General features: G+C 39.0%; 1 long non-coding RNA gene across 1 annotated transcript; it reads left to right on the top strand.

Annotated features, from left to right (window-relative positions):
- Nucleotides 1-13,469: 13,469 nt before the first annotated feature.
- Nucleotides 13,470-14,048, top strand: LOC139188823 (uncharacterized). The gene is made up of 3 exons (XR_011572147.1): nucleotides 13,470-13,599; nucleotides 13,709-13,804; nucleotides 13,912-14,048. It is a non-coding gene; the product is annotated as an uncharacterized lncRNA (long non-coding RNA).
- Nucleotides 14,049-21,512: the final 7,464 nt, after the last annotated feature.

Below are 21,512 nucleotides of genomic sequence, written 5' to 3'. Positions count from 1 at the left end.
TTCTTCTCAAGTTCTTTGTTCATTTAACAAAGAAACAAGCACTAGTGTTTGCATTGACTAAGGGTAGTTCAAAGCAACTATTATTTCTTCATACAACGATTTGTAAGTGAAGAACTAATAACACTAAAAGTGTCCTTGTCATTATGCTAATCTTCGTAAGTTCCTTTGTTCATTTAACAAAGGATTAAGCATTGGTTGTTTGTGTTGTCCTCTTCATGATAGACCTTTCTAACATATTCTTCTAATGATACATTATCAATAGGAAGATTGTGAGGATGAGACTACTTAGGTACATTTACAAGCCATTAAAGACAATCTATGGTTTTGTAGTACTAAGTCCGGAAACTAAACTTTCGGCTTTTATTTGTCAAGTGATGGATAGCGTTTGCAAATATATTGGTAAACAAATACATAACGAATATAAATTGATTGATTTTAAGCCATTTGATTCGGGTCTTTAAATCAAATAGCACCACCCACTATTTTTGGCAAATTCCATATCCCTCATTGGAATTCGAGAGTTTTGGATGAAACTCTTAGTAGGTTATGGGAGACTCACTATTACCAAGCCCACCTCACAATGATATGATGTTGGCTAGCATTAATAATAATGAGAGAGTACACTTACTCATTTGCAACTAATGCAAGTACCCATCTTATTTGGCCTCTAGAGAATGTCACCTCACAATGATATGATGTTGGTTCCATTGCACTTAGTTAAGTCATTCCCACCATGCTTAGTTCGTGAAGGGGTTCAAGAATAGCCTCACGATGATACGATGTCGGCTATCCTCGTTGCCTACACTAACCTCATCATATGTTTATGGATTCCTCCTGAGTATAAGCATGCACTTTGTATTCCCCCATGATAGGGTGAAGCCGGTGTACAAGTCATAAACCATTGGAGCCACCACGGTGGAAGGCCTACGAAAGAGTGTTCTAAGCACTCTCACGCTTATCAACTTAATAATGGTTTGGTTGAGGGTTTTAGGTCTCATCACATACAAATATTCAATTTTAATCTCTATTAAAACAATTTTGGTCCTATTACAATTATTGGTCCATATGATTGTTTTTAGTCGTATATAATACTCCCACTATGCTTATAAAACGGTTTTTAAAGCAAGAGTATATGATACTACTAACATAACCTTTGCATTCATTTGATGGACTATATAGTTGCCTTAGGGCCTTAGGATGACTATGAACCTTTGTTTAGATTCAACACGAGCCTTGTGTTGAATCTCGGTCTAGGGATGGTGATTGATTTTAGTTACGCGTTTAATCACATTAAGGCGTGTTGTCTTAGGGGCATTGGACCCAACTACTTCATTTTCATGCATATCAAATAAAGCAAGAAAGAAGTACTTCAAAGTAAAGGTGAGCTTATGCTCATTACAACATTTGCATAAAATAAATTACTTTAAAGTAAAGAAGAGCTTAAGCCCTTTTACAACATTTGATCAAATCAAATTACAACCAAAATCTAATCTACACATTCCCATGGTTCAAACAAATTTGAAACGGCCTATCACATAGCTCAATTATATTAGGCTTAGGTTCATAATCACCCTTTAATTAATTAACACTTTAACTAATTAAATTGAATGCAACATTTTCATTTGGTTTTTGTATCCATAAAATTGATTTAAATGGAGCTAAACAAAATGAAAATCCAATTCTCATTTAAAGAGACAAAACAATTTTGTTCTCTACCTAATTTGGGCCATTATGCAATAACCACAACTTTTGGGCCATAAAGCAATTAACCTCAACTTTTGGGCTATGTTGCAAAACTTTTGGGGTCACTTTGTAAAGACACAAAAGTCCACTACTTCATGTAATTACAATAGAACCCAAAATTTAATCAATGCAAAAACTTCATTAAAGGAGCAAAACAATTTGTCCTTTAGCGTTTTTGGACCTAAACGTAAAAACGTAAACTTTTGGGCCTAAGTGCAAATACACAAAAGTATCAAAACTTTATGTATTTGCATAAAAGGCCCCAAAAGTACCCCCACTAGGGGGTGGCCGGTTTTGGAAGAGGATATGAGTGATGTGTGTGTTGATTTGTAGTTTGACATAAAGCATGCAAGTGCACAAGTGGTGTGTGTGAAAGGGAATTAATCCTTTCACACCCACCATTATTTCTATTGCCATTTAAACAAATATCTAAAACATTTAAACATTTGAAAATGCATAAAACATAAACTTTATGAAATAAATCAAAACTTTGAATCAAAACACAAACCTTTTTGTTCTTGGCAAAAATATCAAGAACAATGAAGAACATTCATGAAAAACCCAAAATTTTTCCATGAACTTTTTCCACCCAAAAACATTCCAAAACCATTCAAACTTTAGGGAAATAACATCTAACCAAACTAGGGTACATAAGGGTTCCAAAAGTCACTTGAAAACACTTTTAACAAGTCAAACAAGAACCCAAAAATCCACCCTTTGTATTTGGCCGAAAATCCCCAAAGTCATGGCACCAAATTTTAGCTCCAATATTCATGCTCATATGAACTACATCTACAACATTTGAGATGGCAAATTTTCTAACAAAATTTACATTCAAAGAAACAAGAATAAAGCTTGTAACATATTACAACTTTTAAATCACAAACTATGAACTACAAAACACAAAAGGATTCACCAACTACTAGACCTAGGCTCTGATACCACTTGAAGGGAATATTTTGTGAAAACATGTTCATTTAAGCAACATCAATAAGCATGCAATTAACAATTAAAGGCGGAAACATGCTAGCATGCACTTAAAAACAAAACATTAACCAAGAAATTCAAAGCCTAGTAGATTGGTGAACCAATAAACAACTCAAAACAAAGTGAGTTGAAATATATACCTTTGTAGATTCCTCTTTGTATTTAAACAAAGGCTAATCACCCAAGAGATAGGGCCTTCATTCCTTGCATCTTAGATCCATGGATTTGGATGGATCTACACCAAGGAGAGCATGGATGATAAATGAGTGACCATGGAAGAATAGATGGCTAGCTACAACTTCCATGGTGGCCGGCCTTTCTAGAGAGAAATGTAGAGACAATTCTCACCAATTTTCCCCAAAACAAACCCTTAATGAATAAAAGGCTATAAATTCATATTTATACCTTTATTCATTTGAGTGGCAAACTTGTAATTAAAGCAAGTTCACTACCCTTTCTCTATATGGCCGGCCATGGGGGGTTGTTTGGGCTTTTGGGTCTTAGTGAATTATTATTCATTAAGTTGTCATACAACTTAAGTCAATGGGCTTGACGTTCGAAGCCCATTGGGCCTTAAGGTCCAAAACCTATCCCAAGGTCTTTAACGAACTTATTCGTTTGATTAATTAACATATTAATTAATCATTGCCATAAATAATTAAACTATTCAATTATTCTTACTCATTTAGTTTGTTTCATCCATCTCCACCTTATACGGTGTACGATCCATTAGGTTCCTTTTAGCGAGGCAGTGGGCGATCAAAACTCTTTCAAATCGATTATGAATTGAAACTTACTTTCAATTCTCCCTTTAGTGATAATACACTTTTAGGGCTTCCACAAACCATGAGTGACACCTAGCCGTATGTCATGGTTACCCAAGCTAATCAGAAGAGGTTAAGAACCTATTCAGTTTAGGATTACAAATGCAATACGGTCCTTCTCTAATACAATACTCTTGACCACATTGTTTGGTTTGATAGTTTATTTATTCATGTCTACTATCCAATGTGATTCGTGTGCTTATATGATTACCTTGAATGTGATTTAGAACGACTTTTCTAAATCTCATTCATACTCTGGCCAGAGATTCTAAATCATATCATAGAGTATTCTCCCTCAAACGGTTTGAAGGTTAGAGATCCCTTGTTGCGCATTCACTTGCCTCCATGACTAAGTGGCTTAACCCCAACGATGCCGTGGACACCCCGATGGGGTGACTTTGACATAATCAAAGATCAAGGACTTAACCATAAGACAACTGTGATGCCTCAGGTCAAAGGACTAATTTGCATTATCCCAAACATGAGTTCTCATGTGACATGAGTATGAGAACTCTTCGTTGATCACGTTCAGTGAACTCATTCTCTACTGAGCACCTACGTACTTGTCTTGATGTCACACACACCAATGACTCGAGACTAGTCACTCTCCCTGAGAGAAGACATAGCACGTACCGATCTTGACGGACTGTCAATGCCCAATTGGTAATCCTATGATCAGGAACATTTAGGATGTGTCAACGAAAGAATGGTCTCATGAATCTAACTTCATTAGATTGCATTCTCCCAATCACATATTCCTTGGACTTTATCGTTTAAGCATATAACATTTATATGAGACGGCTCAAACAATAATATTTGCCCTTTATATTTAAACTAGATTAGTTTAACATGTGAAATGTCCGTAAAGTATCATCATATGATTGGTTTTAGGGCACATTTCCAACAAAACCGACACCAACTACCGACACAATAAGCCACTTTTGTAGTAGTGTGGATGTCACTTTCGATCATACATTTATAGGACCGAATATGGGGAAATAGCAAGGTTTATGATATGATTGGTAATTGCATGTCTTCCTTACATGTAAATCTAGCAAATGTTCATTAAACACCATCTAGAAGTGTAGAAAAAACGGGTGATTGGAGCCGCATCTGCTGGACTGTTTATCTGAATCAATATAAGTCGTGTTTGTTAGTGCATTTTCCGTTTGGTTTGTGATGCGAAGGATTGCTGAGATGATCCTCATAACTGATCCTTGAGCCTGGACGCCTAAACTGGTGAAACGCCTAACTTTTATAGTTTCTTCCAATTTTTTTTTCAGCAGACATTTGAACATATTGATCCACTAAGTTGATTATTTCAAAATTTGACCGTAAAGTCACTTTTTGGTGCTCCCTTATCTCAAGTTTTTAGTTTCCGTTGAAATTTTATTTCTTGAAACGAACGAATGTGGTGAAGTGATGAACGTCCATGGGATACATTTTAAATGAGGCTCTAATGTGCTTCAAACTCAATTGAACTTGGTTACCGCCTTTTCTTGATCTTATGCTACTATTACCTAGTTTTGAATTTCAAACAGGCAGGTGATGCATGGTTCTTAAATTCTCCAGAAGAATCGCTGGGCTTTGTCCTTGCAGATGAAGGTTTCGATGTATGGGTAGGTTGTGTGCGTGGAACACGTTGGAGTCATGGACACGTATCTTTATCAGAAGAGGATATATAGCTTATATTCATCTCACAATTTTTGTCTTTAATTCAGTGATAAGGCAAAAACATAATTAGACCTGGATCTGGTTTTAATTAAATGGTTTTCCTATCTTAAGAGTGAATCCACTTAATGCCATGATTAGACCTGGACCTCTACCCTTTTACCATACAAGATACACAAAAGTCCTTGATCTCAAGGCATAAAAAAGAATCTAATGTGGACTTAACCCATCCACGACAATCCTTTGATAATGAGAAGTTATAGTAACTTGGGGCGCAAGTAATCGGCTTAAATCTACTCATTTCACATCTGCCATACTGAGATTGCAGTGGCACGCCTAAGCACTTAAGTTAGTTTTGACTGCAAGCCTCACGGCCTATACTTAAGGCTCGACAAAGGCACCTTTTATAATTAACTCTGTCCTCTTCTTGTAGCCTGACGAACAAGAACCGAATAGACAACCAAAGTGCTAACTCCGCGGGGAGCTGTGTGCTTGAGCCAGGAACGCCCACAGGCGATATTCTTGCCCGAACATAGTTTTGGCACACCCGGTGGGATATTATCTTGTATGCCAAGAAGGCGAAGGAAGGAACAAACCTTCAAGGAGGAGCAAAACAGAAATCACTCCACTACACACCGAGATTTAGCATGACAAATCTCCCCGAAGATTTACAAGAACCCATCTTGACGGGAAGTCCGACCCCTTCTGAAAAATCAAAGGAGAGGGTTACAAAAGAAGATATACAGGTTGCCCTGATGGCTATCTTGAAAAACCTGGAGAGAAATTCTCTAAATATGGAGAGAAGTTTTGAGGAAGCTAAAGAAAAAATGGACAAAGGCTGTTCCATGAATCCACAAAGAAAGTCAGATCTAGAGCACTCTGCTCCAGAAAATGATAATGTTGGAAGGACAACAAACCATACTAGCCCTACAAAGGAACCAGTTGTTTCCTTGTCCCCTTTACTAACAGAAGAAGGGGATAAGGAAAAGAGCAAGGAAGAAACCAAAGCCGGCCAGTTAGCTTTGAATGAGATCAAGAAGCCCAAGTTGCTTAACCCTTTGTCGTTCTCATTGAATAACAGGGGGTAATACGGGCTAGAAATAATGCAAACATTGGGAGAATCTCAAACTAAAGCAGTAACAAGTGCTGATCCTTTTCTACAAGTCCCCGTAAACATGATCAATTTAACGTGGGCAGAGAAAGGGAAAGAAAAAGCTACCGAGGAAGTAAGAGCTGAAAGGCGATAAATTGATAGGCCGACGGACGGAACTATCAAGTTGCCTAAAAAGCCTAAGCCAACAATAATCAAAGGGGTGGTTTTGTGCAATAAATGTCAATGTGAGTGCAAGCTGGAAGTACCAGTTGCAGAAGCCATCCTCGATTATGAATTGATTAAGAGAAGAGGAAAAGAAGAGCAGGAATCCCGCAGAGATATCATGCAAGCAGCCGATAAGGAAACCTCTCGGAGCATCTTCCAGAGGTTGGGAGGAGACTCTCAACCAAAGAAGACAGTGAACCCAGGCACTAAAAAGAACATTGCCCGACTCGGGCAGAAATGGTATATAGTTGGAAGGGACAGAAAACCCGTTAAAGAGATGAGAGCTTCCATGATTAGGAGAGTCCAAAGGCAACATAAAGCCCACATGAACTCATTGAAAGTCCCCACCACCTCAAAAACCTCTAAAAATGGAGAGGTAAACAAGGTACCTAATGAAAGAAAGAATCAAATCCGCAGGAGAACCAAGAAGGAGGTAGAGAAAGCCAATAGCAAGACTAAAGGGGAAGGAGACCATGCGCCACCGAACCTTTACCCAGGAAAATATAGGATCCTAAGAAGAGCTCAGGAAGATATGATAATGATACCAACACCTAGGTGGTGCCCAGAACCAAGCTGTTTTGGAACAATCTCGCCCGAGAGAGGGATACCTTCACCATTGTTGGTTGATACACTATGTGAGAGCCTAGTGCAGGTGAAAAACTTTGGCATAACTCAAGAAGAAGCGGTGCCTGAATTAATATTGCCAGAAGAAGCACAAGCTTGGTTAGATGGGTTTATAAACCACATAGGGGGTAAAAATTGAGATATACCTGGACCCAGTGATTTCCACGTAAACATGACATGTTTTATCAGCCATGTTTCATGCTGAGCACGATCAACCTCCCATCATGGAAGGTGATTACCTGGCAACAGAACCCATGATGGCGTATGTTAGTGTTGAGGATACGGGACAAGGAGAACCTAACCAAACTGGATTGCTTGAACCATCAATAAGGAAGCTTGAGATGATATACTCGGATAAAATGGTTTTTGCCCGCCTGAGTTCAAGCCAGGCCAACCATCTTAAGCCTATATATATAACTGCACACCTAGAAGGAGTACCCTTCAAGAGGGTCTTGATCGACGGTGAGACCGCAGTTAATGTGCTGCCATACAAGCAAATGAAGAAGATGTGTATGAGTGAAGAGGATCTTATTCCCACCGATCTTATAGTCTCTAGTTTCTTTGGAGCTATCACCAAGATGCATGGGATACTGCCGTTGGAGGTGGATTTAGGATCAAAACAAATTATGTTGGCCTTTTTTTGTTGTGGACAACATTTCCATTTATGGAGCTTTACTAGGCAGAGATTGGATTCATCAGAGTCTCTCTGTGCCATCTACCTTACACCAACAAATGGCCGTCTACCATGAGGAAGGAGAAGCAAGACTTGGATTCTGGGAGATGGTAGAGGCCAAATCATGACCATTTCTCCCTACAGCCAACGTTGCAGAGGCCAACTTCTATAATCCTAGTATTGAGATTCTTCAATGTTCAGGAGCTGATAAGAAAGGTCACCCGACTAAGCTGACGACCCAAAAGCTTTTGGAACAAGGGCTAGCTCTTACAAGGGAAGAATGAGATCGGCCCCATATCATCCCAACTCCCCAACACCTTTAAATGTCAGAGCAGAAAAGGAAGGACCAAGTGATCGTAGTTAGGTTCTTGATAAAAAGACTGTTGGTATATGGGAGAGAGAAAAAACAGGAAAGGGAAAGCTCAGCCAAAGAAGAAAATGGCTGGAGCAGAGAAGCTTCAAATAGCTAGATAACTAAAGAGGATTGTTTTGGGAAAGAGCTAGAAGCAGCCATCCAAATGGCTGAGTGTATATATGACTTGGACGGGCCAGAAGATTTACTCGAGAGTCTAGAGTTGGTTAAGTTTTTGTGTGTAGAGCCTAACAAACCAGCCCCAGAGGTGCAAGATCCCTTGGAGACCATTGATCTAAGGACGGGGGAAGATCCATGACCTATACAGATAAGTGGTTTGTTAAAAACCAAAGATCGGACAGGGATTGTTAACCTTCTGCATGAATTCAAAGACTGTTTTGCTTGGCATTACACTAAGATGCCAGGTTTAGACCCAACCTTAGTAGAACACATAATGCCTATTAAATAGGGGTTTAAACTGTCAAGCAAGCACCACAAAGAATATCAAAAGAGATCGAAGAGAAGGTTATAGAAGAGATCGAAAGGCTGGTAAAGGCCAGATTTATTAAGCCTGCCAAATATGTTGAGTGGTTGGCCAACATTGTTCCTGTATTAAAAGTTGTAACTAAAGCAGTTAGGTGTTGTGTTGACTATAGAAACATTAATGGAGCCACACCTAAAGATGAATATCCCATGCCAATGGTTGACCTATCTATAGATGCAGTAGCCAAACACAAAGTTCTGCCTTTTATGGATGGAAATGCAGGATACAATCAGATAAAAATGGCTAAAGAAGATATACATAAAACGGCTTTTAGATGTCCGGGTCATGTTGGAGCATATGAATATGTGGTGATGCCATTTAGGCTAAAAAAATGTTGGTGCCACTTATCAAAGAGCAATGAATGCCATTTTTCATGACTTAATTGGCCATAGCATGGAAGTATATATTGATGATATTGTGGTAAAATCCAAGACTGATGAACAACATTTGGTAGACCTTAAACAAGCTTTAACAAGAATAAGGATCCACAAGTTAAAGATGAATCCAAAGAAGTGCGTTTTTGGAGTAAGGTTAGGCAACTTTTTGGGGTTTCTCGTTCATCAGAGAGGAGCGGAGGTGGATAAAAATAAAGCTCGGGCAATAGTGGAATCACCTTCACCCACCAATAAGGTACAACTGCAAATGTTGCTAGGAAAGATAAACTTCTTGAGGAGATTTATTGCTAATTTAGTAGGCAAGATTCAACCGCTAACTCTTTTGTTGAGACTAAAAGATAAGGAAGATTTTGAATGGGGCCCACAACATCAAGAAGCTTTCAACAACATAAAAGCTTACTTAGCCTCCCTACCAGTGCTCATGCCACTTCTGAGGGGAAAGCCATTAAACTTTACATCTTTGCCTCAGAATGATCAATTGGAAACTTGTTGGCCCAAAACAATGAAGGAGGAAAGGAACAAGCTGTATACTACCTCAGTAGAATCCTTACTAAAGTAGAGACAAGATATACCTCAGTGGAGAAACTATGTTTGGCCTTGTACTTCACTGCTTGCAAGTTAAGGCATTACATGTTACCTTGCCACATCCATATCATCGCCAAGACCAACGTGATCAAATACATGCTGGCAAAACCTATGTTGATAGGAAGAATTTGGGAAATGGATTCTGGCATTGTCCGAATTCATTTTTCAGTATGTACCTCAGAGGGCAATCAAAGGGCAAGTAATTGCAGACTTTTTAGCCGAGCATTAAGAGTCCCAGGGAGAAATAATCAACATCTTAGGAACCTTGGAGATGGCTAACATCTTGATCCCACCAAGCAAAGCCATCTTGGGCAGAGAAGAGTGGATTCGGCAAGAGGTAGAAAGGATATCCAGCCTTTGGGCTACCCTATGGAAGCTGTATTTTGATGGATCTTGCACCCAAAATGCTGCGGGAGCTAGGATCGTTATGATTGATCCTAGAGGTACTCACCATTGTTATTCATTCTTCTTGGATTACCAAGAAACTACCAACAATCGGGAAGAGTATGAAGCCTTGATAATTGGCCTAGAAGTCTTGATAGAATTGGGGGCAATTGAAATTGAAGTGTTTGGTGACTCAAAATTGGTAATCAATCATTTAAATGGGGAGTATAGATGCAGGCACATCATCATGGCCAATTATTACTTGGCAGCCACACAATTATTGAGCTATTGGGGCACAGAAATATCAGCTGGCTATATACCTAGAGAAGCAAATATGATTGCTAACGAGATGGCACAATTGGCCTTAGGAGTACAAATCCAAGAGAGGAAGTTTGAGAGAGACATAAAAGTCCAGAGAGGAGATCTCCCTTCCATTATGGATAGGGGATTTAGCCTAGATGTAATGATCGAATAAGTGGAGGCTGAAGACAACCTGTCATTCGGTATTTAAAAGATCCTTCCTTCCCCATAAGTAAGAAGGATAGACAACAATCGACTAAGTACGTTTTGTGAGAAGAAAATCTACTAAGAAAGACTCCATACGGGTTAATGTTAAAATGCCTAGGCCAGGAAAAGTCTATGAGAGTCATGGCCGAGGTGTATGAAGGAATCTGTGGAGCTCATCAGGCTGGAACCAAGATGAGGTGGCTGCTTAGGAGATATGGTTATTTCTAGCCCAAGATGGAGAAAGATTGTAAAGATTATGCCCAAGGATGTGAAGAATGCTAGAGACATGGGCCACTCCAACATGTGCCTTCGATACCTTTGAACCCTGTGGTCAAGCCTTGGCCCTTTAGAGGATGGGCAATGGACTTTGTTGGGCATATTCATCCGGCTTCCAGTAAAGGACACACATTCACAATCATGGCCATAGATTACTTCACCAAATGGGTGGAGGCTTCAGCCGTAAAAAACATTACTTCAGCCATGGTTAAGAAGTTCATTGAAACCAAAATTTTGCATAGATTTGGGGTGCCTGAGGTAATTGCCACAGATCGTGGACCATCTTTTATTTCAAAAGAAGTAGAAGAGTTTGCTGACAAGTTTAGAATAAAGATGGTTCAATCTAGTCCTTATTACCCTCAGTCAAACGAGCAAGCGGAGGCCATTAACAAAAGTTTGGTAAGCATCATTAAAAGAACGATAGCCGAGAATCCAGAAAAATGGCATGAGAGATTGAGGGGAAACTTTGCGGGCATATAGGATATCCAAAAGGACGGCGACTGGAACAACCCCTTACACTTTGACTTTTGGGCAAGATGCTGTGATTCCCATGGAGATTAATGTAAGCTCGATCAGAATTCAAAATTAGTTCGGTCTACACAGTGAATAATATGTTCAAGCCATGTGTCAAGAGATTGAGGATCTTGATGTAGCCAAATTTGAAGCTTTAAACAAGATTCGAGAAGGAAATGAAGCTATTACTCGAGCATACAATAAAAGGGTAGAAAACAAGAAGCCAGAAGTGAGAAAGATTTTTGAAGACCTTAGGAATTCTGGAAAAATCTGGGGAAAACTGGAAATTCAGGAGTTTTAAACCGTTTAAAAGAAATTACACAATGAGATGTTGATTAAAGGGCAAAAAGTGTGGGTTGGTGGGAAAGACTCAGTTAGCAACGGTTGCATTAAATGGCGCTCATACCGAGTGTAGGTGCGCGGTAACTATTCAATCATTATTAAACGCCTCGGTTTGCAGGTTTAACAATGATTGAAGGGGGCACTGTTTGGGTTAGTATTTGAACTTTGGGTCGAAGGAAGAGAAGCCCGAAAAAGAAGCCCAGAAGGCATGACTCTGCCCGAAGGCCCAGCATCAAACCCATTCGTCCAACCCAAGGCAAAATGATGATTCCACATTTAATGCAAAGGCTAGTGGCTTGAAATAAGTGACACTTGATGGAAATCAACTTACTCTCAACCCAAAAACACTTTCTGAATGGCAAAGTAGATAAATTGTTGATGAGTCACTACCCTTCAGTTGCTTTCGGGCAGGAACCAAGCTACAAGCAGATAGGCTAATTCGCCTATAAAATGAGGAAGAGGGCCTAGAGACAAGGACACTCAACCAATCAAACAAACAAATACACAAACTCTGCTAAGCTAGATTTGCATACGAAGCTGTAGTCAGCCCCCAACCTCAATCATTTTTAGGATTAGCCCTCACAAAAGTCATCTTTTGTCTAGTTTAATAGCTTTGCTGCTCACCAGTAGTATCGATTTCTCTTGTGTAAATTTATTTGTCATCCATTCTCCCTTGAAATCCTCAGACCCTTGTAGTGGCAAAGAAAAGAAACGGCGAAAGGTCCAACCTTGCCCGACAAGGTTCAATCTTGCCTGATTCCCTTTGTTTTGTCTTTTAGTTAATAGATCTGGTGTTGTAATGAATTCTCTAGTATGTATTCCAATCATTTTAGGTCTTTTAATGATCGAAAGTTCTGCTTACTCCCGGATTTGGTTTTAATTAAATGGTGTTACTATCTTAAGAATGAATCCACTTAATGCCGTGATTAGACCCGGACCTCTGCCCTTTTACCATACAAGATACACAAAAGTCCTTGATCTCAAGGCATAAAAAAGAATCTAATGTGGACTTAACCCATCCACGGCAATCCTTTGATAATGAGAAGTTAGAGTAACTTGGGGTGCAAGTAATCGGCTTAAATCTACTCATTTCACATTTGCCATACTGAGATTGCAGTGGCACGCCTAAGCACTTAAGTTAGTTTTGACTACGAGCCTCATGGCCTATACTTAAGGCTCGACAAAGGCACCTTTCAGAATTAACTCTGTCATCTTCTTGCAGCCCGACGAACAAAGCAAGAACTCAACAGACAACCAAAGTGCCAACTCCGCGGGAAGCTGTGTGCTCAAGCCAGGAACGCCTATAGGCGATATTCCTGCCCGAACAATATGCATTGTGCAGTGTCCATGTTCAAATGTTTGGAACTTTGGAGGAAACATATTCTATTCTTTATGATATTGTTTATGTGACTGTATTTGTCTTTTGGAAGAATGTCCTAATGATAATAATTCACAAAGTATGAATTAATATTAAAGGTGGAGTCCAGGTTATAAAAAAACAAAGGTAGACATGATTAAATTTTGAGCAAGCACTTTGGCAGTGTATTATTAAGGATCCATTTGGGAAAGCTTCTGTAGGAAATACTTTTGCTCATAAGCGCTTTAGCAGAAGCACAACAATTTTTTTATATTAAAAGTCTAACTGCTTCTTGTCAAAGCACTTGGAAGTAGTTCTCAAAGAAGCATCTGGTAGGCACTTCTCCAGAAAGTCCAAAAAGTACTTTTAGAATCCAGAAACACTAATAGTTATTTCTTCCAAACACTGACAGAAATGCTTTGATCTGTAAGCGCTTTTGGCCTTTCGGAAAGCATTTGAGACAGCCTTATGATTGTGGTGCCGAACATTCTTGTATATTACTATGTAAATGTTTTCATCTCATTTTGTATTTATTACTAAATTTGTACATGAAAAGCTTATCTGATAATATCCGGGGAAGAAGGGTTCTAATGCGTTTTGGTAACATTTTCAGGGAAGAATTGTTGCTTTAATAACTCATGTGTGGACTTGTATCTTGTTTATGAACCACACCCAACATCCGCAAAGAACTTGCACCATCTCTTCCAGAGTAGGCTCTATACCACTTGTGCTTGCATAAATATCCTTTTGCTCCACACCCCCTCTCTCATTCTATATTATTTTCGTACACTGATTATTGCATTTTGTGTTGGGCAGTGATCCGTAAGGGAACTTTTTCACAATACGACTATGGCCTGTTAAAAAATTTGAGGTTGTATGGTCAGTTGAAACCCCCTGCATTGATCTTAGCCTCATACCCGAATCATTGCCACTGTTGATGGCTTGTGGGGGAAATGATGATTTAGCGGATATGACAGATTTCCATCACACTCTCAAGGAATTGCAGCCCACTCCGGAGTTGCTTTATCTCGAGAACTATGGTCATATCGACTTCATTGTGTGCGTTAAAGCCAAAGAAGACCTCCATGGCCCCGTGATTAGGTTTTTTAGGTCATGGGGAAAATCTAGTAGTTCTTAACGCGACTGCTTTCTGCAAGATATAATCAATGTGTTTACGCATGTACTGCAGTAGAAGTGTTGACGTGTATATATTGTATGTAGCATTATCTATGTAGAAAAATGTGTCCTGTATCTTATTAGGTTTATCTTCGGACTGGTAGCTCCAACCGGAAACGGAGGACAGTCGCATGGATGGCATATGTTCTTGGTCCACTGTTGGTACTTGTATCCTTGTACTCAACTTAAAGAAAACTTGGTACTTTCGAAAAAGAGAACTTGGCTTTTTTTTCGTCGAAAAGAAAACTTGGCTTTACTATCTTAGTTTTCTCGTTAATTACCAGATTAAAGGTACCACTTAGTACTACAGTTTAATAGTATTCCTCTTCATTTGTAAGTGAGAGGTCATAGGTTCTATTTTCATCAAAGGCGAATTTGAATCAGATTATTGCTAGCCATTGTGAGGGTAAGGACTTCCCTCCTGTTATTGTAGATAATATATCGTTTGTTAAAAAAAAAATACCAAATTAAAGTTAGTTGACTAATGGATCAACGAAGTAGTCAGGAATTATTTGGTGGGTTAGCTAAGCTAAAATTATTATTACGAAATCAAATTTTTGATCTTTTGTTGCCTACATGAAGTTATATGATAGTTAATTTGAAGGTAATAATTTTATTTTTTTATTTTTTATTTTTTGAGTACATCGATATTTTTACACTAAGGAGAGGGGGAGTTCGACTAAGCCACACAATGGGCAACCTAATTTGGTATCGAATTCGCCATCTACGAGATTCGAACCTAAGACCTCTCACTTCCAAGTGAAGAGAAATACCACCAGACCGTAGTACTGGGTGACTTGAAGGTAATAATTTGAAGCAGGAAATTGAGACTATGTTTTCTAGGCTTCAATCTTCCTAACTTTCAAGAATGAAATAAGGAACCATTTGTTGTACGGAATTTTAATATATTACTATTAAATTATAATATTGGTTAAAGTGATGTGTTTATATAACGTTTATTAGCTCTTATTTATGGAGATGTTAGGTAATGTCGGTTACGACCGACAGTAGCTCAACTATTTTATTTATTTAACTTACGTGATGTCAGTTTGGACCGACAATAAGTATGATATTTTTAGGTAAATGTTATTGGCACTCCAAAAATCTCATTCTACACTCCTTACAAGTGTATTTTTCTTTCCAAATATTAGACCTGGCATTCGTGTCGTGTTTTTCGTGTTCGTGTCGTTTTTGACACACCCCGACCCGGAATGTCCACTAGGACTTCAAATCGAGCTGTGCTAGCCAACACCTGGAAGGTGACAAAGCCATAAAGTGTGATGATGTGGAAAAAAATGTGAATAAATTTGAACCTAAGAGTGCCTAAATACCAGAGTGCGCGGGTGAGTAGGAATGAACTCACTTCACATGTGACGTTAAATCATAAGTAAGTACAGTGGAGTGAATAAGGATTATATCCTCAGAAGTAACCACCTATCTTGGGATTTGCCAAGAATTCTTGTCGATACGAACTTTCAGCAAATTAAACCTAAAGGGGCGCAAAACAGACAGTGTGAGTGGGCAAAAACAAAGTTTTTCAAAAACCATTTCAATTATTAAAGGTAGTAACCCCTCGTTGTAAAACTTGTATAATTTCCCAGAAAATAGAATATATACATATATCGAAACCATACTTGAATTTTCAAAATCCACATATATGCCATGTCAAATATTTCAAAATCAATAACGAGTAAACCAGGTGAAGTAAATCAATGAAAGTAATATGTCAGCTGGATCCACCTATTGTGGCCTATACGGCTGAACCCATAGCTCATCAAGTATACCTGCACACGAGTCGGAACCACCTATAGTGGTCTGTATGACAAGACTGGGTGTAAATGAATACTCTCTAGTGCTACGATCACGTGAAGACTGTGTGAATAATTATGGGTCACCTACGAGTCGGAACCACCTATAGTGGTCTGTACGACAGGCATGTGCACCTAACTTGGATCCAAGGTGAGCGTGCGGTGTGGGAGGTGAACATCACGTGAAGGTCTGTGCCTTGGCCACGGGTGGGAGCACTAACACCAGGGTGTAGGTTTATGAGCTCTCAATGCATCTCAACATACTCATCAACTCACATTAACAATCTATAACTCACCTGGTACTTACTTCAGTGTCCACAACGTCAAATCACAATATGCATACTATACTAACTCATAATCTAGGTATAAATCATAAGGCATGGCATTTCAAAACATAATTTCATTTAAACGCATTTTATGGGAAAAATACCAAGCATACATATATATATTGAAAACAAAAGCCCACTCACCTGGAGTTCACGCTACAACTCCCTAGCACAACCATAGAGGTTTCACGAACAATTGGCGCCTAGAACAGTTATCAATTGAATACATAATTTACATAAAACATCCCAATTCCATTAATTGCATATCAGATTAAACCAAAAGATATTCTAGAAATCTCTTCCTTTCTCCGAAAGCTATAATTATAGATCTCCCAATTCCAATGGGAAATCAATTAAATAAAAGCCAATTCTAAAAATATCATCATCTCTTGAAAGGCAACTTCTTCGTCCGAGTGTCTCAACTACTGCTCCAGTTTTCATCGCTGGCATCCCAGCATTTTAGTTGGCATTCTTAGCCTCGATATTACTTCCTCACCCACCATTGGGTTCACAAAGATCCCATCTTTATGGATTTGGGTTTCAACGGCAATGATGCAGGTCTATCGTCAATTGTGTGAAGTAGGCGAGTCAAGATGGAAGCCAAGCAGATGAGTCGAGGTCGAAGCAAAGCAGATGAGTCGAGGTTAAAGCAAAATAGATGAATCCCAGGTCAAAGCAAAGTAGTTTAGCTAGTCCGGTGCTTTTCGGGGGCTCCTGTACAGATCTTTTACCGAAGGTTTTAGTTAAGGCAAGTCCTCGTTAGTCCCATTAAACTTAGTCTTGCGGCACAATAAACACGAGACTACTTTAATAAGTTGTACAGTCCATTATAGTCCAAGTTAGTGAGGGTAAACAAACACACCCTAATTGATAACAGGTTAGAAGACAACATCATATTCGTAGGTGCGGCTAAAAGGATGAGCGTCCTCTCTAAAGTTAACTTCAGATGATCTTTTACCTAAACTGTTAATGGAATGATACCCATCACTATGGGAACAATACAGCTCAAGGTACATGCAAAAATGTCTGAACATCTTATGACCTTCCATGTGATAGACAACCCACCCCCTCACAATACTATCCTCGATTAAGAATGGTTGCACATCATGGGCAAGGTTCCCTTTGCAGAAAAATGCTGCTCTGTTATCTAGGTATAGAGACAAGCAATGAAAGGTTAAACACCAGACAAACTAAAGAACCGATTCTAAGAAGCATAACCCTTGTTGGTGTAAGGAAAACCCCATGCAGGCTACTCTAAGTAGGTTAAACAAAACAAGCACCCCAAGCTACACAAGGTTTGATTGTCTTCTGGGGATATGCATGTAGTCTACTTTGCACCAAATTGCAACGCCACCGTCTATATGAAGACAAGTCTATGGACAACTCATCTTTTCATGCCTTGCCATAGGCTTATCATCAAAAGTGATCCCCTTGTGCAATTTTTACACCATATTATCTTTCCGTAAGAATTACAATCATACCCCCTTGTCAATCAAACCTATTTTGATTAAGAATATAGCAATTTGATCTATCAATATCTGTTCCATTTTTCCTTTTTTCTTTTGGTGATGCAGGGAGTACTCTACTCATCCCAAACAAAGCATTAACTTTGAACATTTGCACGAATGCAAGTCTAAAAAGTTCAAAGTAACACTATCAAATGAGCCTCTCTTAGTCTAGTCCGTCTCTAAGGGTTAGTATCTTCGGAGAATCAAATCATAATAAGTGCGGTAACGATTGGTGGGCTACAAGTACGGGCATATAGCGTCTTGAGCTAGAAATCCAATGCACCATCCGGCCTCTGGAAAGTTTATACAACTAACAAGGTTGTGGGTTATAACATTCAAACCTGGGCTCTTCACCATTCGAGGGAATAGTCGCAATGGTGATCCAAAAATCATCTGAATATGGCTCTGAACTTCGGCCCTGAGTACGACTACTTATATCCTGAACCAACATACTAAGCCAAATATGTTTTACAACATCGTATGCTAGTAGGTTCGAAGCAGGCATCAGACTAGGCAATCCCCAAAAGGAATTTTATTACAATGATGCTTTGATACGTGGAAGTGATTTGGTTAAGCCAATCAAATGAGTTCGATCAGAAACACTCGGGTTTGACGCACGGGGTTTGATAAAAGGATTCAAAAAACGTTTCTGACCCATATGCTGACGACCAAGTTTCCAAAGAACTTTTATTTAAGATTCACTGGAAATGAATATGCACTTCGAGCTATGAGAGGTCACTCTCTCTAGCATCATGTTGCAAGTATTGAAGCCCTTAGCCCAAGAACTAGGGCAAGGCATAAAGAAATCAACCCTTGTGTACATGATATCTTCGGGTATGATTTGAAGCTAATAAATCTGGTAAATGTGTTTTGATAAATGCAAAAGCAAAAGTCTTCTCATGGGTTTAATGTTTAATTCCTTGTATTAAAGTAATGTGGTACTCCAGATATCGCGACAAGAATGCTTTATGAATGCTAAGTTTGGGAGGCAACATTTTCCCGAATCAATGTTGCCAAGAGGGCTTTTGAGCTCTATCCCCACAAACTTACTCGTATTCCACTCTGCCACTTATTTCTTATATAAAGTTCTTTTACTTTAGAGAAGTTTATCATATTAAGATCCTCTCATAAACAGAGAAAATGAAGAATTCATATTATAATAGAAAAAGTTTGAAATCACAAAAGGGAAATGCCTCATCTCCTAGCCAGAAAAAGCCTCAAAGCTAATCTCTTTTTGCAACTTGCTCCACTTCTAAGTCCGAGATCTCATCGAGTAGATGTTGTGGAAGAGGGAAATATATGCACTTGACCTCGTCATAGATCTTGTAGTCATCCCAACCCTTAGGTAATCTAACCAGGATTAACCAATAAGATACTCAGTGTCATACCCTTCTTCGTACTCCTTTGCGAGTAGTTTCTCATGGTCATCTCGGAGCACTGACATTTTAGAGGCATGTATGTCGATAAGTTGCTAGAAATCTACGATGCTCTTGTTTTCCCAAGCACCTTGCTCCGAAGCTAACACGCATTTTGATTCCTTCTTCAAGACAGTGAGAGTCTAATCCACCTCTTCCTTAGCCCGTCTCTCCATCATCAGCTCTTCCCTTGTCATCGCGAGATCTTCCTGGTAATCCTTAACCTTTAACTACTTGAGTACAGTAAGGTTGATATACGGGTGTATCTTTGCTTCATCAGTATCTTTCAAAGCCTGCTGCCCGACCCGCATGTTCTTAAGTTCTTCTGATTAGGATAGCAATCACTGATCCGCTCCCACTCTTTGTAGAAATCTCTAAGCCAACAATCTATTTGAGTTCCTAAATCTGTCCCACATGTCAAAACAAGGTCATCTTCATCCACATGTTAGCCTAATACACATAAATTATGAAGGAAGACAATCTGGACAAAACATGTTAGAAAAAAGGAAACATAGAAAGGAAGTCACCTCGTAACGACTTGAGTACAGTAAGGTTGATATACGGGTGTATCTTTGCTTCATCAGTATCTTTCAAAGCCTGCTGCCCGACCCGCATGTTCTTAAGTTCTTCTGATTAGGATAGCAATCACTGATCCGCTCCCACTCTTTGTAGAAATCTCTAAGCCAACAATCTATTTGAGTTCCTAAATTTGTCCCACATGTCAAAACAAGGTCATCTTCATCCACATGTTAGCCTAATACACATAAATTATGAAGGAAGACAATCTGGACAAAACATGTTAGAAAAAAGGAAACATAGAAAGGAAGTCACCTCGTAACGACTTTCATATCATCGCGTCAGGATATCTTCAAGAGATGTTCAAACTTCTTTGTAGTCATTCGGGGCAACTAAAGCTTTAAAGAAGGCTCGAGCTTAGTCGGTGTTTCGAAGTCCGCTGGCATCAAAGGGAAGGGCAACGTGGTTAACCAAATGCCAAATCACGAGAAGAGATCGCGCTATTCCTTCAGACCTCATTGAGATGACTAGCAGAGGATCATCATGTCGGGGAAGTGCAGTCTCGATCACTTGTGGTGGAAGAACAGAAGTAGAGATTAATGTTGTAGGAAGTTCAGTGGTTTCATTTAATGTAGCAGAAGAGCCAGTATGAAAGATAAGAAAGGGAATTCAGGCTTAGGTTTAGATGACAGGGGCAACACTGGCTTTAAAAGCGAAGAAGGTGAAGTAGGTAGTTTACCCGTTAGAGATGATAGGGCAGGTTCTCTAGAGATCGAAGACTTTTAAGGAGTGACGCACATTTTTCTCTAAAGAAGAATTTCTTTCTCTTATCATAAATTTTCTGGCTGGACATCCCTAATTGACGGTTAGGATTGTGGAAAAACAATCAATGATTGTGAAAAAGAACCGTTAGGATGCTTCGGTTTCATTAAACTTAAAAAGAAGTAGCTTTTAATTTGGAAGGGCTTCTTATGGGCTTTGTGAGCTTTGAACCATTTTGATTCTGGTATGGGAAATTTAAAACACTGATTAATAGTCGGATCCTTTCTACAATTATTAAAGCGTTAAGGCGAGATGAGCCATTTCTAGTTACGATGCTCGGTGGGAATTTGTAGTGCTCACTAAATTAGTTTGGGGCGACATACCCTGATATCGACTAACTCATCTCTGAGGTTCAAATTGTGAAAAATGAGAGCTCTGACCCTGACTCCATATATTCTCCCTTCTCAATCTCCATCAACAACCATAAAGTCTTTATACTAATTCTTGTCGCGACAAGGTGTGAACTACATTGCAAAAGATGAACTTGGTGCAGAGGAAGAGAAATAATTGATAGAAAGAAACAAGAGAGATTGTATTGATTGATTAGAGAAAATGTTTACAAATGAAATTAAAGAAATGATAGCTATACAATCCCTTATATAGCCATATATCCCAATTACAATGATACCCTTCTAACTATATTAACAAACTCAACCACTAGAATAATGTCATGTGGCATTTCTGTTATATCAGTTATTACTCCCCCCTCAAACTAAACTTGGAGTATCCAAGTGAAGTTTGAACTAGCCAGGTGTTGGATACTTATCTGGAACCTTGAGTAAACCATTGCTAGCTATCCTTTTCCCCAACCATTCACACCATATTCTACTAATAAAATTTGGCACC

Source organism: Malus domestica, chromosome 10 (assembly GCF_042453785.1).
Source record: "Malus domestica chromosome 10, GDT2T_hap1".
In the NCBI taxonomy this organism is placed as follows: Eukaryota; Viridiplantae; Streptophyta; class Magnoliopsida; order Rosales; family Rosaceae; genus Malus; species Malus domestica.
Note: the sequence above shows the minus strand (reverse complement) of the source record. Positions and strands in the feature narration are given on the sequence as shown.